Source organism: Megalobrama amblycephala, linkage group LG8 (genome assembly GCF_018812025.1).
Source record: "Megalobrama amblycephala isolate DHTTF-2021 linkage group LG8, ASM1881202v1, whole genome shotgun sequence".
Taxonomy (NCBI): domain Eukaryota; kingdom Metazoa; phylum Chordata; class Actinopteri; order Cypriniformes; family Xenocyprididae; genus Megalobrama; species Megalobrama amblycephala.
Window position 1 is genome coordinate 31,284,318 of NC_063051.1, and position 23,224 is coordinate 31,307,541.

The window sequence follows — 23,224 nt, forward strand, 5'->3', positions numbered from 1 at the left end:
TATTTTTTTAAATTCGATGATTCTTTCACATATATCTTATGGTTTAACCACATGGTCCCAAGCTCATCAGTCATCAGTTAAAATCATAGAGTGTCTTTACAATCGAGCTTTGAAAGTTCTGGACAAGAAGAGAATAAGGTACCATCACTGCCAAATTCAAAGTAAATATAAGATTCTAAGCTTTGTTAATTTTATTTCTCTGCATTTGGTTAAACTGGTCTTCAAATGCTTAAATGATGCTGCTCCACTACCGCTTTGCAAAATAATAACAAGACAGCAAAGTACTAGATCCACCAGATCTGCTTCTAAAGTCAATTGTAACATCCCTTTTCGTAGAACATCATTTGCCCAGGTTGCTGTTTCAGTGAAAGGGGCAAAATTATGGAATGCTCTGCCAGATCATTTGAAATGTATCCCGACATTGGCCACCTTCAAAAAAAAAATCAAACTGTGGTTAATTCAGGAACAATGGTGTTCTCATATTTAGTCCTTTGACTTTGCCCTTTCTGTATACTTTTAATCCTCCTTTATTATTTTCCATTAGATTACATTTTTATCTTTACTCTTCCCTGGTTTTTATTAATGTTGATGTTGATGTTAAACTGTATTGTTTTTTTTTTTTTTTTTTTGTTTTTTCTTGAAAAAGCCCTACTAGGGACAAGTGTTGTAAATTAGCTTTAAGCTAAAAACATTATGATACATGCATCAGATGACTGTCAAAGTTTATCTATGTTATTTGTATCTGTCCCTATTTAAATAAACTTACTTACTTACAGTCCTGGAGGGCCACTGCCCAGCAGAGTTTAGCTCCAACCCTAATCAAACACACCTGAACCAGCTAATCAAGGTCTTTAGGATTAGTAGAAAATTATAGGCAAGTGAGTTTTTATCAGGGATGGAGAGAAACTCTGCAGGACACTGGCCCTCCAGGACCGGAGTTGCCCATCCCTGTGCTGGACAGTTTTATTTAACCCAACTATAGTTTAAAAATGACTATATGGTTGACTTAAAATGAACACAAAATAGGTTGGAAATTAAAAATCAGACACATAATTACTAGAGGCAACAATAATAATCAAAAGGTTAACATTTATTAATAAGCAATTTAATAAATGTTTATTGTTTAATTATTATTCTTTAAACTTATTATTAAATGTTCATTTATTAAACATATTAATAATGTTAATTTCCAACCTATTTTGGGTTCATTTTAAGCAAGAAATACAGTAATTTTTAATAGTTTATTTTAATAGCTTTTAATCATTTTTTAATAATTGAGTTCAGTAAAACTACCCAGCAGGTTGACCAAACATTTAACCCAACTGCTGGGTTTGTCTTGGGTTGTTTTTAACCAAGCATTTTTAAAGTGTCATTTATATCAAATTAATTGATTTTAATAAGTCAGAGGAACACAAATACAACAAAAACATTATATAACAATAATGAGCTGATCATTTTATAATGTATACTGTATGAATCTGAATCTCAGTGTGCAGAGAAGTTCTGTTAAAGAGGCCAAATAATTAATGTAACCTAATGATGTGATTTTAACAGAGGGGGAAACCTGCCAAAATCTGAGGGCAGTTCCTGATCTTTAGCAGAAGTGGCATTTTGATAAATTACACACACTGGCAGAATTAGCATACAAGTAATCAGGCCGTCCAAACAGGAGAGGAATATTAACTTTTTAAAGTGTTTGTTTGTCTTGCCATCATGGCAGCTCATCTGAAGTGGGAAGTTTGTTAATGGTTCATAAGACCCTCCCATGGGACCACATTACCCAGAAGGAGTCTCTATGTAAGCAGTGAGTGCCAGCACTCATTCCTCTACACCGTTCAAATAAATAGATGTTCGCCAGAGCATTTGACTGTGAGTAATCCACGTTTTTGCAGAAGCTCGAATTTTATTAGTTGGAAAAACAGCGAGTCGGGTTTTGTGACGAAACAGGATAATGAAACCGTACTAACTACGGCTTCTGACCACACACTGGACAGGAAAGGGAAATCACTCTTAATCAGGTGTTGCCATTAATCTTGTTTGCTTTAGACTTTCACCCTTCATTTAACATGACCCGGTGCACAGGGAGAAAATGAACGCTCCAACCTGACCGGTGACACCAGCTTGATGAATGATACAAAAACACAGGCTGCCATGTGCAGCACGGCTAACAGCGCTAGCTATCACCAGACCAGTCTGACAAACGTGCTCTTGGTCCGGACAGACATCTGGCCGTTTTGGGGGTGAGTGGTGCTCTTTCGGGGTCAGCGCTCAGGGCCTGTGAATGCCCCTGTGTGAGTCCCAATAGCTGAATATTTAGCTTTTTCTTTTCCTGTGTGGAGTTTTTGGGGTGCTTGGGGCAGAGGCCTTCACACCTGTCAGTGTTTTGTGACTGTTTATTAGCAGTGAAAAGACTCGGCTAACACCCACCACCTTTAGCATTGACCTCTCACGTGAAGTATCACGCCGTTTTCTAGGGTCAAGACTCCTCGGAAGTACAAGAAGGCTAACCCTGATGTAATCTGGTGTCTTTAATTTAAAATCACAATAAGCCACTTATTGCATGGCTACTCACTAAATACATGGATTGAAATGTGAGTTAAAATTATTATAATTTTACCTGCATTTTATCTATTTGATCAAAAATTACAATTCTGTCATAATTTTCTCACCCTCATGTTATTCCAAACACTTTAATTCGTCTCTAATTCAAGGCTTTAATTCATCTTTGAAATCTTTCTGTCTCTTAATCGAACATCAATTTCACCAAATCCCCAACATGAATCGGTTTAATCCAAGTCTTCTGAAGAAACAAAATTGTTTTATACGATGAACAGATAGAATTTTATTAATTTGTACGTACGTAGAGCACATCAAATATGGTAAATGGAACCAGTGAGGTTTGTTCTCATGTGTCATGCAAGCCCGTTTAATCTTCCACAAGGACCAGTGAGGTTTGTTTTCGTTGCATCAAGCAAGAAAGTGCAATGGAGCTGCCATATTTGATGTGTTCTATCATAGGGAAAAATAGCTCTTTGACTGAATATGATTCAGTCATGGATAGTGGTTCCACATGATTGAAACAAGTAAAACCAAACAGAATCAAACATGTACAACTAACTAGAATCAATGGTGTTCATTTAACTTGAATGAATGCTTTTAGCTAAACTTAAATAAATGGTTTTCATTTAAACTGACGTTCAAATAATCCTACAATTAATGCTGTTTAGTCCTGTGAGTAACATAATAAACGAAATAGAACATTAAACATTAACAAGCCTCTCCATTTTCTCATCCTGCTAAAAAATGCATAAAATAACCTTTTTTAACATTTCTCCCAATTCAGCCCATTTGCAAAGTATGATGGGAAGTGAAAGTCCTGTTTGATTGGGTTACTTGATTGAAACATATTTTTCAAAATGAAAACATCAAGTCAAGAGTAACCGTTTCAAGTCAATTTAACATGAAACAATCACATTTGAACCAGAAACCTGATACAATGGTGTTAGATCAAAATGAATTGCTTAAATAAAATAAATTGCTTTTTTTGTGTGTGTTTTTGTGAGTGAAAGCCTAAATTAAATCTGTTCATCACATAAAGTGATTAAACTGATTAGACAATGGATTTTTTTATGATGTTTAAGATTTTACAATGGCTTTATCAACTTTTTGAAGCATCAAGGTTTTGGTGGAACAGACTTTCGATGGAGGTTTTTAAAAATGTCTTTGTGTTTCAAAGATGAACAAAAGTCTCCCACTTTTCATTAAGTGGTCTTAACTACATTCATCTTAAATTAATAATTTGATACAATGCACTTATGGTGTACATACAGTGGCATGAAAAAGTATGTGAACCCTTTGCAGAATCTGTGAAAATGAGAATTATTTTAATAAAATAAGAGGGATAATAAAAAAAATGCATGTTATTTTTTGTTTAGTACTGAGTAAGATATTTCACATAAACGATGTTTGCATTTAGTTCACAAGACAAAACAATAGCTGAATTTATTAAAATAGCCCCATTCATAAGTATGTGAACCATTGATTCTCAATACTGTGTGTGGTTACCTGATGATCCATGACTGTTTTTATGTTTTGTGATGGTTATTCATGAGTCTCTTGTTTGTCCTGAGCAGTTAAACTGAGCTCTGTTCTTCAGAAAAATCCTCCAGCTCCTGCAGATTCTTCAGTTTTCAAGCATTTTTGCATATTTGAACCCTTTCCAGCAGTGACTGTAGGATTTTGAGATCTGTGTTTTCATACTGAGGACAACTGAGGGACTCAAACACAACTATTAAAAAAGGTTCAAACATTCACTGATGCTCCAGAAGGAAACACGATGCATTAAGAGTCGGGGTGTGAAAACTTTTGAACAGGATGAAGATGTCACAATTTTTCTTATTTTGTTTAAATATCATTGTTTTTCATTTAGTACTGCCTTTCGGAACCAACAGAAGATACTTGCATGTTTCCCGGCTGAAAAATTAAGTACAATTTACCTTGATATTTGAATTCAAAAGTTTTCACCCCCCGACTCTTAATGCATCGTGTTTCCTTCTGGAGCATCAGTGAATGTTTGAACCTTTTTTAATAGTTGTGTTTGAGTCCCTCAATTGTCCTCAATTGTCCTCAGTGTACTTATATTTTAAAAAATACCTGCATGTAATTACATCTGTAATTAATTTCTGTATCTACATTTATAATTACTCTGTTGACCCCTCACTTACACCTTCACCCACCCTTTTTTTTCTACAATCAATAACTGAGCTGCAAGATGCCAAGTCCACTCTGTGATACGAGAGCCATAAGGGGCTTTCGTACCGAATAGTTAGGAACTCAGTTATAGGAACTAGCCACTAGGATAGTTCCCCAAGAACTAATTTCTCCACCAGGCCATGTTCTTGGTTGCATTCGCACCGGGAATAGGAACTCTGAAGCAGCCGACAGTGTGTGCAGCATTTACAAATGCTAAAAGCTGTGTTTGTAAATGCACAATTTACATGACTGAAAGAGCAAAAAGTGCGGCTAAGAGACGAAATCTCCTATGACAACTTTCAGTATTACATTTCATCGAGGCAGAGAAAAGAACACAACCCTCTAGACAACAAGTAAATGCCGTTATCGCTGTTGTCCATGTTCGTGAAGTAAATATGTTTACAGGACTTTTTAAAAATGCCAGGTGCCGGTGTTTGACATGCGTTTGACCAATCAACATACTCTTACGTCACTGACAGTTCCTATAGTGCTGGTTTAGACCCTACTCTGAAGTAGGAGATAATTTAGTTCCCAAAAAGGAGTTCCTACTGTAGAAGTTCCTAGTTCCTGCGGTGCGAACACGGCAAAATCTGGGTACTGAAAAGGTTCCTCCGGTGCAAAAGCCTCTATAAAAGTTGTGCCAGTTTCAGTTACCCACATGAGCATTGCTGTGGATGAAGGATGACACATCAGAATCGAGTAGAGAGTCGTGTAATAATCACACATCATTTGACCAATATTTATCAGTGCTTTGCATCTCGTTTTCCATTGAGGAATGTCTATTAAAATAACTCAACAACGCTGATGTCCCGCTGTCGAGAAGCACATCCAGTTGACTCGAGTGACTCGGAATGTTTCAGTTTGTCGTACGAAAGCAACGGACGGCATCATTCCCTTCAGGAATTCTCCCACAGATCACTGTCCATATCAATGAACCGCCAACACAAATAAAGTACTTTTGAATGAACTATCTGCTCACTGTCTGAATGAAAGGCTTTAATCTCTTTGCTTCGATTCTCCTCCCTGCATCTCTTCATCATGCCTGCTTTCTTCTCCCCTTATTTCTGTCCCTCCCTCCTCTCTTTCACATTTCCCCTCTCCCCACGCCTTTGCAACCGTCAGTCTCATTGAGAAAAAGCTCTTTTTTTCCCCTGGTACGGAGCGAGAGGGCCGCGCCGGAGAAACCCGTCCACCGGCGGCCACCCAGGCCTCCCGGCTCCTCTCGCACTCTCTTCAACTGCTGTTTCTGGAGCTTAAGATTTTTTTGGCAGGTAGAAGATTAGTAAAGAGCTCTTGGCAACAAAGCATTCAATCACTTCCAAGTAGCGTGGTATCAAATGCGCCCTCCGCCCTCCTCACTTTGGGAGAGCAAGTCTTTCTTCTCGTCTACGCTACTCTTTTTTCCTGGTTGAGCCGAGTGGCCTTTGAAAAGAGTCTCCTCTGTTCCTGCGTCTCTTGTCAATCGGAGAGAGGCAGGAAATGAGCCTGCTTTGTAGGATTAATTAATAACAGAGGTTGGTCAACGCATGAGAGGGGATGTAATTGCTACTCTGTGGAAGGAGAGGAAAGGAAAAGTTTGGGTTGCAGTTTTTTGAGGAGGGGGCTTCTGAGGAGGGGAAGGAGCTTTGAACTGAAGGGCCTGTGTGCTCCTGGATTAAAGCGAGATGCGAGTGGGGGGGCCTTTGAAGTCTGAAGAGAGGTCTAGGAGAAGAAATAAAGTTGGGAGGTATAAATTCTGGCTGGCAACATCAAAAGCTCTTATCACCCACTCTCACCTGTTGACACCCAGGGGTGAAGACTCTAGATACTGCACCACAGCTGCAGGAAGCTGCACGTGGGCTACTTATGTACACCTCTCGCTCTCACCCTCTGTCTCTGTCTGCCTTTTTTTCCATCCATCGCTTCGTATCCGTCGCTGTGTCTGTCCGTGCTGGTCATCTCGTTTTAATGCGAGTTCCAGTTGGGTTCAAAACAGTTACTTTTTAAATGCAATCGGAAAATTAGAACGGATTTGTATAAAGTTGATTTTGCATTCTGGGTCAGTGTTATTTTAGTATCATTAAGTTAACACTTTGAATTAGACTTTATTTTATTAACATTTTTATATTTAATTTATTTCAGTTAATTTTTATTTTATTTCATTTTTAATGGTTTTTAGTTAACAATAATAACCCTTTTTGGGTAATCAAAATAGCATTCTCTGGCCTGTAAACCCATCTAATTTGGGTCAATGGCTGGTATGTGTATTCTTTTACTCTTGTAGCTATGATAATAGAAGAAAATTTGATTTAATTATACAATATTCAGTGTCAGACCTTCTGAATAAACTCATAAAACACCAATTAATATCTTTTAGTTTTGAATAGCAACTCAATTAGACAGCTGTACTGTGTTTTACTTTGCCATCAAAGTTGCAATGTGCTGCTGTAGTGTGTAATTACAATATGCTGAGGTTAAATGAAAATTGAAGGAAAAGATTTGCATTCCTAACTACAGACAAATTATGGTTTACCTTTGCCTGGTATGCAGGGGTCAGATAATTTGTAATACGCAGATGAATTGTTTTTAATTGGATTTAAAAAAACATCTTGCAATTGGATAAGTAAGTGGAATTATTTTGAATAAAGATATATTGCAGGTTAAAGGTTGAAGGGGTAACTGTGGTCACAGACAAAAAATAAAATAAAATAAAAAGTACATTTTTGAACAGTAAATGTTTTGATGGCTTTTTTTCAGTTATATGTTATATAAATTGCAATAATCATTAACCGCTTGGATTTATTAGTTCTACATTGCATGCTTTAATTTGTTTAAGAAAGAGTTTCAATCTTTGTTTGTTTGTTTTGAAAATAATTATGCACTCTAAAAAAATGCTGGGTTACAAACAACCCAAGTTGGGTTGAAAATGGACAAACCCAGCGGTTGGGTTAAATGTTTGCCCAACCTGCTGGGTAGTTTTATTTAACCCAACTATTGTTTAAAAATGACTATATGGCTGGCTTGAAATGAATCCAAAATAGGTTGGAAATTAAAAATCAGACACATAATTACTAGAGGCAACGATAATAATCAAAAGGTGAACATTCATTAATAAGCAATTTAATAAATGTTTATTGTTTCATTATTATTAATTTATTAAACATATTAATACATGTTAATTTCCAACATACTTTGGGTTTATTTTAAGCAAGCAATATAGTAATTTTTTAACAGTAGTTGAGTTATATTTTATTCCATTTTCAACCCAACTTGAGTTGTTTTTAACCCAGCATTTTTTAGAGTGTGTAAAAATCTCTTGAATATTGCATAATTGTATAGAATCGATAGCTCGCTCTTCTTGCATGTAATGTTCATTATACACAAGTTTTATGCATTTAAGAGTTTATATCAAATCCAGAATCTTCATTTTGTTTCCAAGTTTACTCCTCATCGAAGCATTGCTCTAAGTGCATTGTTTAATGGAATCTCATTTCTGATGCCACAGGCAGCCTATAGATCGCTCACATCCCGGGTTTAAGCGCAAATAACACATTTCACAATATATTTTTATGACTATATGAAATCTCCTAAGTCCTCAGCTGATATATCATGTAGTTTTCTCATCACAAACTCACAACTCATAGCTGTGGGTCAAAAGGGTCTTGGCTCTGTTATTTGTAAATGTCAGTGAGTTGTTGCGTTCCTCAGAGCAGTCATTATCCCCTTGAGCTCAGTGTGTTTTTTCCCCACGTTCTCCATTTCTCAGCTCATCTGTCCCTCTCTTGGAGGATTTACTGTACACCGTGTCACGCTGCTCTCAATACTGATATATGGAGGTGTGCAACCCGTGTACAGATTTATCCCTTATGGACATGCAGTGCGGATACACAGTGCTGTCATTTCAAAGCGCTGATGTGTTTGTGCGCGTGAGGTACGTCTCTTGACATATTTACAGTTACTGTGGCGCTATAGGATGTGGAAAAGACAACACACTCTCATGGCAATTATTTTACGTTTTGGTGAATAGGTGGCTAAGCACGTACGATCTGCTTGCTCCCCAATCACGGTTATGTTTAGGGATGGGGTTGGGGTGGACCGTCGTGGTTACTTTTTACTTATTCACATCTTACAAATTCATCCGAAACGGCCACCTTGTAACATATTAAGTTTTCCCGTGGAATCAGGTTGGAAAAGACACCAACCGTCTAGCAAATGTTGTTAGCGGCATCAGAGGTGAAGTTTGTCTCTACTGTTTGTTTCAAAGCATGAACACCCGCCGATTTCCTAGATGACGGTCCCCTCTCGGGACAGCCAGGCAAATAAACTCTGCCAAAAGCAGCAAGCGAGAAAATCAAATGAACACCCCAGATAAAAACCCGGGACCAAATTAGTGCCGCAAACATACGCAGGCTAATGAATTGTAAGTGAACGAGATAAAGAAAAAAAATCAAAGATGAGGCGCAGACGCAGTTTCATGCATAACTATCGGAGCGAGGCGCTCACTCATGGAGATCAGCCAGATTTCTTATACGACACATCTCCGGATCGCAGAAAACCTTGATTTTATGCAACGGCAGATAAAATTCAACAATCCTTGAGGCGCTCTTGTGCAACACTTTGCCCATGTCTGGAGGCCCGTAATTGTGCACACACATCAATTATGGATCGGCCTTAGCTTTCAGCCGCTCTGCCCTCCAATCAGACGCCCACCCTGCCGGTCTCCCTGGGCGCTTTTTGGAGCGGTTTGATTACAGGTGTTGTACAGGCGGCCTTGTTAGGCCTGGTTGAGGGAATCCTCTCTCCTGTCCGGACGAGGGGCGAGGGGTGGGGGACGCGGGAGGAGGGGGACGTCTGGGGCTGACGGAGTCGGCCATCACATCCAGCTAACAATTTCTGTCAGGTCCCGAGAGGCCGGCTAATGAGGCCCGCCGACACGGCCGGAGGCAAGAGCCCCGCGCCGAGCCACTGGAGTGAGAAGCGAGATCGGCACCTAGCAGCCTTGCAATAATTAATCGGACCCTTCTCTCTCTCTCTCCCTTTCACCCTCACTTGCTTTTTTCTCCCCCTTTTCTCTCCATCTCTTACTCATGTCTATTCATTGGCACTCAAACGGCTCCCTCTTTTCTATAACCGTCAGCCCTTCCCATTGTCGGCGGCTCTTTCCTTTCAAGCCCTGGGCCTGTCTCGTCCCCCGATTGGCCGTACAGATGTGCTAATGAAGGCGGGAGAGTGGAGGTATGTCTGAATCTGAGCCATTCACCGGGCTTTTTAAAGAGACGAGATGGAGGAACAGTGGCTGTGACAATGGCCGTGTGCTCTCGTACTCACCGATCACAGCCTGTTAGAGAGAGACACAAACGGGCCGAGCTGGCAGACTCACGCTGGCTCATAAAGCAGCCTCCTCCTGAGCCCTTTTGCGGATTTCTCTCTATGTATCCCTGATTCTCTCTCCGAGTAAGTGTCTCCCAAAATGCTGAGTCAGCCTGAGGCAACGTGTGACCTGTGCACCGCAAAGGTGAGACACTGTTTTCTCATTGGTTTAAGACAAATATGTCCAGAAGCAATATTTTCCTCCCCTTACATGTCTGTTTTCTTGTCACGGTTTTCTCTCTCTCTTCATCCATCTCTCTCTCTCTGTCATTCTTGGGGTTTTTTTTCCTTCTGGTCAGACATCAGCTGAGTTCCATCACCTACATACAGCCACAGCTCAGTCAGTTAAGATTCAGAGAGAGAGACTGGATCATCGGGAGTCAAGAGGTCAGAGTTTAAGGTCAAGTGTGTAACCCACCTAGACACAGCAGATGGGCCTTGACCTCAAGGAAACGTATTTTCCGTGAGGTCTGTGTTTACACTAGATTAATATTTCATCTCGTTCTGACATGCCTTCGTGTCGAAACGCTACAAAGCAGAGCAACAAAGCAAAGGAAAAGAAATAAGTTGACATCAGGTTTAATAGATATATCAACGCTATAACTGCGTGATGGGATCTACCATCCCGTCCCTCTAGGGGCAATCTTCTCACATCAGTAAGACTTCAGAAATCATATTTTTCTGTTTCATTATTTTTTGTGTGCTTTGCTTTGAATGAAATAAGAATGCTAAAACATGCATTTGTTTTCAGAGATTGGTTCCCTCAAATAACCATTATGAGAGGGTTTGTTTATCTCAAGAGTCTTAAAATAAAGTATAATTACTATTTATTTTTACTTTTGGTAACACTGTGTCCTTGTTACATATGTTACATGTAGTAATAACTATAAATTATGCATAATTACATGCAACTAACCCTAAACTAAACCCTACATGAATTATTAGTCAGTACTTAAATGCATAATTATGCTGTAACAAGGACACATTAAAATAAAGTGTAACCTTACATTTCATTTAAAATTACAGTGTGTATAAAAATGTGAAAACAGCGTGCTTCGTGTTTTAATTAAAGGAACTTAGAGTCTTTGATGACATTGTTTCAAAAGCAGAAAAGACACGTAATTCAAAAAGGTTTGAAGAAGAACTAGATCTGGACAACTAGAGAAACCAGTGCAACTTTTCCCAATGTTCAGATAATACGTTTTTGTAGACGTTTAGTTAGTACTATATAATTAATACAAATTTAAACCAATCAAAAGGACAAAATTTACAGATTTTTTATTTACAGATTATTATTATTATTATTATTATGTTCTCTTTCTTCATTTGTTACTTAATTTGTTAGTCACATCATTTGGTTAATATAATAAAAAAGAAAATTTGATATAAACCTCATGTTATGCAGCATATTATTGCATCAGTTTGATCATGTATCAATACTGTTAAATCTGAGATCAAATATTAACATTGGCGGGGGTTTTTTGCGACAAAGAGTGACAGCTCTATAATTGTGTTTGTTTACTATGGCATCATAATAATGAGGTTAGCTGCTTTTTAAACATTTAAACAGAGATAATTGAATGTTTGGAGTGATACCTTCTCAGGCAGGAATAGCTTTCGTTTTTATTTCTGTCTGCGGGAGGGACATTTAATTCACCTCTCGGAATGAGAACAAAGCGATACAACCAATACTGAGCACTTCTACAAACTGTAGAAAATAAATTTTTGGCAGTTGTTTAATCAAAATGTATCTCTTTTTTTTTTTTTTTTTAAATCCTGTTTTCTCCTCATTTGAGGACATTAAATGAATAGAAATGCACATTTCTTTTTAAATGATCTAATTATTTTCATGTTCATTCCGTATTTGTGGGCTTTCTGAGTACCCACAGAGGAAATACATTAATAATCAAGGAGATCTTGATTTTTGTAACTGTTATTTGGATGCAATCTCATAGGGGGTTTTGCATGTCTCCCTCCATAATGTTTATTGAATGTGTGTTTGTTGGCGAAAAGAGAGCGAGTAGCACTGTACTGTGTGTTTATGTGCATGTGCTTGAGAGTGTTCGCAAAGCGGGTGACATTGGCGGGGGAGGGGTGGTCCCACTGGTCGGCCATACGCTCCTCTGTCTCTGAGTTTCAGCCTGAATGGACAGAGCTCATTTGCATGTGGCAGTGATTTGGCTGGAGGCCTGCGTCTCCTGCCGGGCCCGAGCATGAGGGACACCGGAGGGGGGTGCTGGGGTAGGTGATTTTCCAGAGAGGACGAGTCATATTCACAAAACACCTCTAATCAGCCAGTTCCACACACACACACCAACAATTTTGAGCTACAAATTAGGATTCTTTATATTAGTTAACTAAACATTTTTTCAGTGTGATGTACGTGTGTATTTGTGCATCTACTTGTCCACAAATTGTCCTGCCATGTAAATATTGTACAATTTGGTGAGGTACTACTGACCCCTATGGGCAAGATTTACTCTCCAGGTTGGATTTTATTTCAGGTTCTAGTGTTTGACAGTTCATTAAAAGGAAAATTCACCCAAAACAGAAAATTCTGTAATCATGTATGTCATTCTTTCTTCTGCAGAACAGAAAGAAGAATGTTTCAGCCATTTTTGTCACAGGGGTACAAAACAGCACCAGACCCTGCTGACTCGTTGTATGGACAAAAATACACATAGAATTTTTACAATATATCTACTTTTGAGTCCCACAAAAATAGACATCTTAGACTCAAAAAAATGCTGGGTTAAAAACAACCCAAGTTGGGTTGAAAATGGACAAACCCAGCAATTAGGTTGTTTTAACCCAGCGGTTGGCTTAAATGTTTGCCCAACCTGCTGGGTAGTTTTATTTAACTAAACTATTAAAAATTACTGTATTGCTTGCTTAAAATGAACCCAAATGTTGGAAATTAATATTTATTAATATGTTTAATAAATTAACATTTATTATAGGTTTAATGAATAATAATTAAACAATAAATATTTATTAAATTGTTTATTAATAAATGTTCACCTTTTGATTATTATTGTTGCCTCTAGTAATTATGTGTCTGATTTTTAATTTCCAACCTATTTTGGGTTATTTTAAGCCAGCAATATAGTCATTTTTAAACAATAGTTGAGTTGTGCCTTTTTGTTAAACTATAAAAAATCTTACCTAAACATTCAATTCAATGCAATTGACACCAAACTAACACATTTACATTTCCAAGACAGTTTCATCACATAACCAGCTCCCGTGTTTAGCTTTTCTAACATAGTAAACTTGCTTAGTAGCTCACCTGGTACAGCAATGCACTTGCGATGCAAAAAGCACATGTACGAGTACCATGAAACACAAGTCTTGATAAAAAAAGCTCAAAGAATTGTAGAATCAAGCTAAAATGGCAGATTCACATTAATCTGTTTAGAATAAAACTGAATGCGCTTTTAAAGGATTAGTTCACTTCAGAATTAAAATTTCCTGATAATTTGCTCACCCCCATGTCATCCAACATGTTCATGTCTTTCTTTCTTCAGTCAAAAACAAATGAAGGTTTTTGAGGAAATCATTCCAGGATTTTTCTCCATATAGTGGACTTCACTGGGGTTCAACGGGTTGAAGGTCCAAATGTCAGTTTCAGTGCAGCTTCAAAGAGCTCTACATGATCCCAGACGAGGAATAAGAGTCTTATCTAGAGATCTTATCTAAAGAAAATAAAAAAGAATATATACTTTTTAATCACAAATGCTCATCTTGCACTGCTCTGTGATGCTCCACACATTACATAATCACGTTGGAAAGGTCATGCGTGACATAGGCAGAAGTGCAGATCCAGTGTCTACAAAGCGAACTTGCAAAGACTAAGTCAAACGGCCTTTACATAAAAAGGTAAAATAATGATGTCGGATGGTTTTGAAGTTGGAGGAGAAAATGAGAGTTTTTTGCCCTACCGCAGTATTTCCGCCTATGTCACGCGTGACCTTTCAATGTGATTGTGTAATGTGTGGCACATCTCAGAGCATTTGTGCTTAAAAATTATATATATATATTTTTTTTTTTTCTTTTTTGGCATATCGTTTCTCTAAATAAGACTCTTATTCCTGGTCTGGGATCGTGTAGAGCTCTTTGAAGCTGCACTGAAACTGACATTTGGACCTTCAACCCGTTGAACCCCAGTGAAGTCCACTATATGGAGAAAAATCCTGGAACGTTTTCCTCAAAAACCTTAATTTCTTTTCCACTGAAGAAAGAAAGACATGAGCATCTTGGATGACATGGGCGTGAGTAAATTATCAGGAACATTTAATTCAGAAGTGAACTAATCCTTTAACACCACTCTCTGGACGTTTCACTTTGAAAGTGTTGCGAAACATTCAAGAAGCAGCTTAATTTCATTTTGCAGAAATGTCAGCATGTATTTCCGATGATTCCGATGGGTTGCAAAAGAAGTGCATGCAGGTTTGTAAACAACATGAGGGTGAGTAAATTCATTTTCTTTTCTCTTTCCCCCCTTTTTCCCCCTTTAAACAACAAACCTGCCAATAAGGCTAATCGGGTCTGGCTAAGTCCCAGCGTTACAGTAGCTCAGTTCTCTAGCAGCTCGACTCCCAGCCTGAGAGACACAACAGCAGTAGACGCTGTCTGCGGCCCAGACCTAGGCAGCTGTGCTACAGAGAAGTGTCATCAGCTCCTTTCAAAAGGCCACTGACAGCCATGGGAGAGATTCAGACAGACTCACTGTCAGTTCCCCCTACTCTGCTTCCCCCTTTATTCTCTGAGCAGTGTTTTAGCACATTCTCATGGCGGGTAAAAAGGGTACAGAGAGAGAGAGAGATAGAGAAGGAGTGACAGCAATAGCATCTTTGCAGCACAGCCAAGCTCCTTACTCCATCCACACAGAGGTCCCCAAAGGAGCTTCAACCTGGCAACATAATCCATTTTACTGTCCACAAACAAAAGAGAGAGGGAGCCCAGGACAGATTCTGTAACTCTCTCTCTCTGACTGCAGAAATCCCAGAGGGTTTGAGTGACAGGCGCTGTTGTCGTGGCTGCGGTGACAGCTGGTGAGGGCTCTCTGTGAAAGAGAGTGGCCTGCACTCTTGTCCTCTGCACTGGGCGCCACAGCGAGGGGCATTGTGCCAGCTGGGCTCCACCGGCCCAAACATGCCCAAACAGGTAGCATCTCAACTGTACGCTACCGGTCAAAAGTTTAAATCTGTCACATCATTAAACATTTTAATGTTTTTGAAAGAAGTTTCTTATGCTCACCAAGGCTGTGTTTATTTGATAAAAAAAATACAGTATTGTGAAACATTGTTACAATTTAAAAACAACTGCTTTCTATTTTATTTTAAAATGTCATTTATTTTTGTGATGTCAAAGCTGAATTCTCAGCAGCCATTATTTCAGTGTCAAGTGATCCTTCAGAAATCATTCTAATATGCTGATTAGGTGCTCAGTTATTAGCATTTATTATTGATGCTCAATTATTAATATTAGTTATTATTATTAATAATCAATGTTGAAAACAGTTTTTGTTGCTTGATATTTTTGTGGAAACAATTATACATTTTTTTTTATTAATTGAAAGCTCGAAAGAAAGAATTTTTATTTGAAATAGAAATCTTTTGTAACATTAAAAATGTCTTTACTGTCACTTTTGATCAATTTTAATGCATCCTGGCTGAAAAAAAAGTATTCAACTGTTTTCATCACTGATGATAATATTGTGTTTCTTGAGCACCAAATCAGCGTATCAGAATAATTCCTGAAGGATCATGTGACACTGAAAACTGGAGTAATGTAAATTCAGCTTTGCCATCACAGGAATAAATTACATTTTAAAGTATATTAAAATAGAAGGCAGTTATTTTTAATTGTAATATTATTTCACAATTTTACTGTTTTTACTGTACACTGTAAAAAAAATAAATGTTACATTTACATTAAAAAACATCAGCTGTGATGGAAATTTACTGTAAAAATACGGTAGCAACATTTGAGGTTTTACAGATTTAATTTAAATTTACAGTAAAATACCGTATTTCATTAACTGATACAATGTTAATTTACCAATCTACGGAAAGTACTAATATCTGTTTTGTATCTTTTTAAAGGGTTAGTTGACCCAAAAATGAAAATTATGTTCATTAACGACTCACCCTCATGTCGTTCCACACCCGTAAGACCTCCGTTCATCTTCAGAACACAGTTTAAGATATTTTAGATTTAGTCCGAGAGTCCCTCCATTGAAATTAAGATATTCCATGTCCAGAAAGTAATAAAAACATTCAAAGTAGTCCATGTGACATCAGTGGGTTAGTTAGAATTTGTTGAAGCATCTAAAATACATTTTGGTCCAAAAATAACAAAAACTATGACTTTATTCAGCATTGTATTCTCTTCTGGGTCTGTTGTCAACCCGCGATCACGACTCCGCTTCTTCTTCTTTCCTGTTTTACGGTGGTTGGCATCCAGCTTATTGGTGCATTACCGCCCCCTTCAGCTCCGGAGTGTAGTTCACGACTCTGCAGTGACACTGCTGATGTAAGACGCTGCTGACATGTTATCTGGTGCGCCCGAGCTTCGTTTACAGTCTGAGGGAGTCTTTGCAAACATGTCTAAGGATTTCAACACAGAGGAAGACTTGCATTTTTTTGCTCAGCCATATTTATTTGAACCCAAATACACGGACGAAGAACTAAGAGCGATGGAAGAAGCTCCTACACAGCAGCAACCGCTGTCACAAGCAGCGTCACTGCGGAGTCGTGAACGCGGATTGACAACAGACCCGGAAAAGAAGACAATGCTGAATAAAGTCGTAGTTTTTGTTATTTTTGGACCAAAATGTATTTTCGATGCTTCAACAAATTCTAACTAACCCACTGATGTCACATGGACTACTTTGATGATGTTTTTATTACCTTTCTGGACATGGACAGTATACCATACATACATTTTCAATGGAGGGACAGAAAGCTCTCGGACTAAATCTAAAATATCTTAAACTGTGTTCTGAAGATGAACAGAGGTCTTACGGGTTTGGAACGACATGAGGGTGAGTCATTAATGACATAATTTTCATTTTTGGGTGAACTAACCCTTTAATACACTGACAACCACCAAACACCAAATCACATCAGACAATACTAATATATAGAAGGTGCACAGTGTCATTCAAGCAAACACTAAATGCCATCATGGTAACTCACATGACATAACAAAAATGGAGTGTCTGTTTACACTAAGTATAAATAGTGTCCCTTGTTGGCAAATGCTATTAAACACTAGCTCCGCCCACCAATGTCTGGTTGGGCCACTCAAGTTTTAAAAAAGACAACAGGATTTCAACGTCTTAAGTGGCAAGTAAGTAGGGAGTAAGGCTCGTAGACCTGGCATTTAACACGATCAACATGGATTTGAATCCGCCTTTTGCCGAGCTCGCATTTATTTTCAATAAAAATTTAAATAATGTTCTAAAAGTGGACATAAACTGCAAACGAGTGTTTAATAATATTAAAAGTGTTTATTGGGTAGGATTAGGGGAAGGTGTAGGAGGGTTTTTATTCTCCCAATAAGGCAGCATCTATTTAATAATTTTAATAAATATAATCATTTACACTCTATGATATTATTGCATCCTGTTAATGTACAAAAATCCTGAGGTGCAAATAGTATCTGCCAATATATAAGTATAGACAGCATCTAATTACTATCTACTCTTATTGCAAAAAATTGATACTTTTACATGGTGTAAAAATAATATATCCCTAATTTCAAGAAAATGCTGCTATTGTCACTTAGTGTAAATAGCCGCTGCCTAAAAAAAAAAAAAAAAAAGATAAAAATTAATTTAACAATATTAGATGTTAACAACATTAACAACATAAAACCCTAATTTACATAACATAATAAGAAACATAGTTATTTCAACAAAAATCATCAAATGTGAAGTGTAACGTGGGGAATTCTGGGAATGTCAATTTACTTTTTTTTTTTTTACTGTAAATTAAACAATGACTTGTTTTTTTTTCACTTCCAAAAACTGTACATTTAATGGTATTTTACTGTAAAATTACATTAAATGTACAGTTAGATCTATTACAGTTATTGACCATATATAGTACGAAAACCGTTAACTAATTAACTTTAATTTTTACTGTAGCATTTTTACAGTCTTTTGCCATTAAAAGCACAATATTAGATGTTAACAACATTAACAACATAAAACCCTAATTTACATAACTCTTTAGAAAAAAAAAAAAGAAAAAGTAATAAGAAACATAGTTATTTCAACAAAAATCATCAAATGTGAAGTGTAACGTGGGGAATTCTGGGAATGTCAATTTTACTTTTTTTTTTTTTTACTGTAAATTAAACAATGACTTGTTTTTTTTTCACTTCCAAAAACTGTACATTTAATGGTATTTTACTGTAAAATTACATTAAATGTACAGTTAGATCTATTACAGTTATTGACCATATATAGTATGAAAACCGTTAACTAATTAACTTTAATTTTTACTGTAGCATTTTTACAGTCTTTTACCATTAAAATCACAATATTAGATGTTAACAACATTAACAACATAAAACCCTAATTTACATAACTCTTTAGAAAAAAAAATAAGAAAAAGTAATAAGAAACATAGTTATTTCAACAAAAATCATCAAATGTGAAGTGTAACGTGGGGAATTCTGGGAATGTCAATTTTACTTTTTTTTTTTTTTTACTGTAAATTAAACAATGACTTGTTTTTTTTTTTTCACTTCCAAAAACTGTACATTTAATGGTATTTTACTGTAAAATTACATTAAATGTACAGTTAGATCTATTACAGTTATTGACCATATATAGTACGAAAACCGTTAACTAATTAACTTTAATTTTTACTGTAGCATTTTTACAGTCTTTTACCATTAAAAGCACAATATTAGATGTTAACAACATTAACAACATAAAACCCTAATTTACATAACTCTTTAGAAAAAAACTAAGAAAAAGTAATAAGAAACATAGTTATTTCAACAAAAATCATCAAATGTGAAGTGTAACGTGGGGAATTCTGGGAATGTCAATTAACTTTTTTTTTTTTACTGTAAATTAAACAATTACTTTTTTTTTTTCACTTCCAAAAACTGTACAGGTATTAATGGTATTTTACTGTAAAATTACATTAAATGTACAGTTAGATCTATTACAGTTATTGACCATATATAGTACGGAAACCGTTAACTAATTAACTTTAATTTTTACTGTAGCATTTTTACAGTCTTTTACCATTAATATCACAATATTAGATGTTAACAACATTAACAACATAAAACCCTAATTTACATAACTCTTTAGGAAAAAAATAAGAAAAAGTAATAAGAAACATAGTTATTTCAACAAAAATCATCAAATGGGAAGTGTAACGTGGGGAATTCTGGGAATGTCAATTTACTTTTTTTTCTTTTTTTTTTACTGTAAATTAAACAATCACTTGTTTTTTTTTTCACTTCCAAAAACTGTACATTTAATGGTATTTTACTGTAAAATTACATTAAATCTACAGTTAGATCTATTACAGTTATTGACCGTATATAGTATGGAAACCGTTAACTAATTAACTTTAATTTTTACTGTAGCATTTTTACAGTCTTTTACCATTAAAATCACAATCATTTTTATAGTGCATTTTTGATTAAATAAACCAATCCTTAGTAAGAGACTAAAAACATCAAAAAAATCTAAATGAATTTCAAACTTTTGTGGTGTATGACTGTCTGCTTGCTTTCGGATGAATATAACCATGTTTAACTGATACCTGGTTTAACTTTAAACCAACAATCATCTTTTGCATTGATGTTAGTGTTTGGCACTGCAAATGTCAAGTGAGCGTGTGTGTGTGTGTGTGTGTGTGTGTGTGTGCATGCACAAATGTGTGTGTTTATGCCCCGTCTGGTGCCCCCAGTGCCTGGTGCCCATGACAGGATGTTTCCTCTTTCAGACTGGTTAACGAGGGCCAGCTCCCTGTCCCATATGTGCCCCTCATTACCACCCAGTACTATTACACACACACACACACACTCCTCATGATACTGTCAGTGCAAACCCTTTCAAGTAAAGGCTTGATCACCATCTCTTCTCCCCTCCCTCCATCCTCCAGTCTCTGGTACAAAACAGACGGGTCCTGGCATTATTAATGGCCCACGATGGTGCTGCTGCTGCTGCTGTTGGCTGGTCAGCTGCACAGGCAGTTGTGCCGATAAAATGCTGCTGTGTCAACAGTATAAAAAATGTGATGGGGAGGAGATAACGAGAAGAAAACAAACATTTGAAGAATTAATAAGCACTGCAGGTCAAATGAAGTAGGAGGAAGAGGAGGAAGAAGACCAAAAACCTACAGTGATCCACATGACAAATGTTTGTCATTGAATCATTCACTTCAGTGATTTGTTCAAAAACTCTGATTCATCTAGTAATGAAACAAGTGAAGTGTTTATGAGTGAGTCATTGAATCATTCATTCAATTCATTCAGATTAAATAAACATTTTAAATAGACTTTAACATTTGTCAGAACCTCTATTAAATTACATGTTATTTTGTTTAGTTGTCTGTTCAGAATCGTGGGAGAATCATGATCTCTGTTTGAAACAACAACAACAAAAAATATCCAGAATCGTGCAGCTCTAATCGGAACATTTTGTGCTCTTTTATGCAAGCTGATGGCACTGTTTTTGATAACACTATTTACTGTAATAATATATAATAGAAAAAAATTTCATTGATAAACAAAAATGATTGAAAGCAGTCTATTTTTATTGAAGATTACTGTTATTGTGAGCAGCGGTAGTATTTGTCTGCAAGCTTAACATTTTAACTGAATTATTTTTGATATAGGTATATGGCCAGTTAGTCTCTTTTGCATTTGTGAAGGGCCATTTGACTCACAAATTACTCTGAATTTACTCATATATTTTCGAAAGTTTCATTGTGTGTAAAAAAACTATCATGATTGACAAAAAAAAGTACTTTAAATAAACTTGAATCACCCACGTACATACCACACATCAGCTGCAAATACAGAAACTGCTGTTCCACAACTTCAATTAGCAAAGAGAAATTAACCATTCAGTCTTCTTGTAAATCAGACCCACACAAGTTCATAATAACAGAGCACAGTGTGATTTAGCCAAGAAGAACATGTTCATGGATTGAACATCTTTTGTTAGCCCTGGAACAGCATTTTTATCAAATGATTATGGATCAAAGTTATCCTTTAGGCATTTTTTGAAGTTCGTTTAAAAAGCTTGTGAGAACACCTGCAGAGGCTGATCCCAGATCTGCCATCATACCGAGACTTCTGCAATCAGACTGAAGCTTCAACAACCTGAAACTTTCTTTAATGAATGCAGGGGTTCTTTTCCTTCTTCTCCAAACACCTTAAACCCAAAATCCCACTAAAACTCATTTGTTACCAATTTGCAATCCCGTCAGAAACAAGCCACTTTACCAAAAGCATTATTTAAAAATCATTCATTTGTAATTTTTAATCTGTAGTCCTCTCGTCTGCTCGCTCAACCTCGAAAAAAACGACACCCGTTTGAGCTGCACCCTTGGCAAAAGAGTCCAACGTTTTGCATTTTTAAGCCAGCCAAACAGTTGACAAAACCTCTTGAATAATGAGATTTACCAGATTATTTTAATAACAGAACATTGCGCAAATACTTTTTGCGTGCACGTTCTCAATGCATTGTTTTAAATACATATTCAGCCTTCATTTTTAAACTCTAAAATCACGTTCTTTATATACAAAAACATCTAAATCTCAAAAAGAGAGTGCGTGTTTAATTAAAGAACATAGTTTGATCGGCACACATGCGTTAATAAACAGCGTCAGATGCCTGTGTAAGGTACTGGGTGAGTGTTTGCAATGCAAACAAATAGCTGGTTCTAGTTTGCAGTGTATAAGGTTCAGATTGATCCTGACAGCTCTTCAGGTTTCTGGGCATTAATTAGAGTGCCTGGGGCTGGTGCTGAGAGAGAGAGAGAGAGAGAGAGAGAGAGAGAGAGGCCACCACTGCTCGCCTCACACCACACATTTCTTCTCTGCTCTAGTAATTGCTAGCAGGTGCGTTGCCACCATATGTAAGAGAGAATTCTGCCTCTCGCTCTTTTTGTGATCAGCATGTGGAAATACATACTGTTGCTATTACTGACAGATTCCAAACACCTTTCCAACTGGACTGAGGCTCTCACAGACCAGCGTCAACAACTCCAGTAACAACTCTCTCTCTCTCTCTCTCTCTCTCTCTCTCTCTGTGTGACTGTGTGAGTTACAGAGAACTAGGGCTATTCATTGTTTTATTCTGGAACATTCACACATACTTTGACCTAACTAAACAACCATATCATAGACCAGGGGCTTTCAAACTGGGGTTTTAGGTGGTCTATGTTTAAAAAATATATAAATAAACAGATTTGCTGACTTTTTACAGAATATTATTATTTAAATCATAAATTAATCACAATTTATTGTACTGACATACAAAAAAGATGAAGCGTTGCCTTTTTTCCAGACAATTTTTATAATATTTAGACTTTCACAGTATAAATACATCTTTATGTTTTAAAAAAATGTTTTAAATATTAATTTACAGACTTTTTACAGGATGTTATTATACCATTATACCATCGTTTTCCTGTCTAAAATGGTTGGAAATCATGAAATTTATCATAAATTAATTTATTTTGCTGGCAGATGAGATAGAAAAAAAAGTTTTTTGCCTATTTTTCAAAATACACTCTAAAAAATGTGGGGTTAAAAACAACCCAAGTTGGGTTAAAAATGGACAAACTCAGCAATTGGGTTGTTTTAACCTAGCAGATGGGTTAAATGTTTGCCCAGCCTGCTGGACAGTTTTATTTAACTCAACTATTTTTTAAAAATGACTATATTTGAATGACTATAAAATGACTACATTTATAACTATTGTTTAAAAATGTCTGGCTTAAAATGAACCCAAAATAGGTTGGAAATTAAAAATCAGACACATACACGCTAAAAAATGCTGGGTTAAAAACAACCCAAGTTGGGTTGAAAACGGACAAACCCAGCAATTGGGTTGTTTTAACCCAGCGGTTGG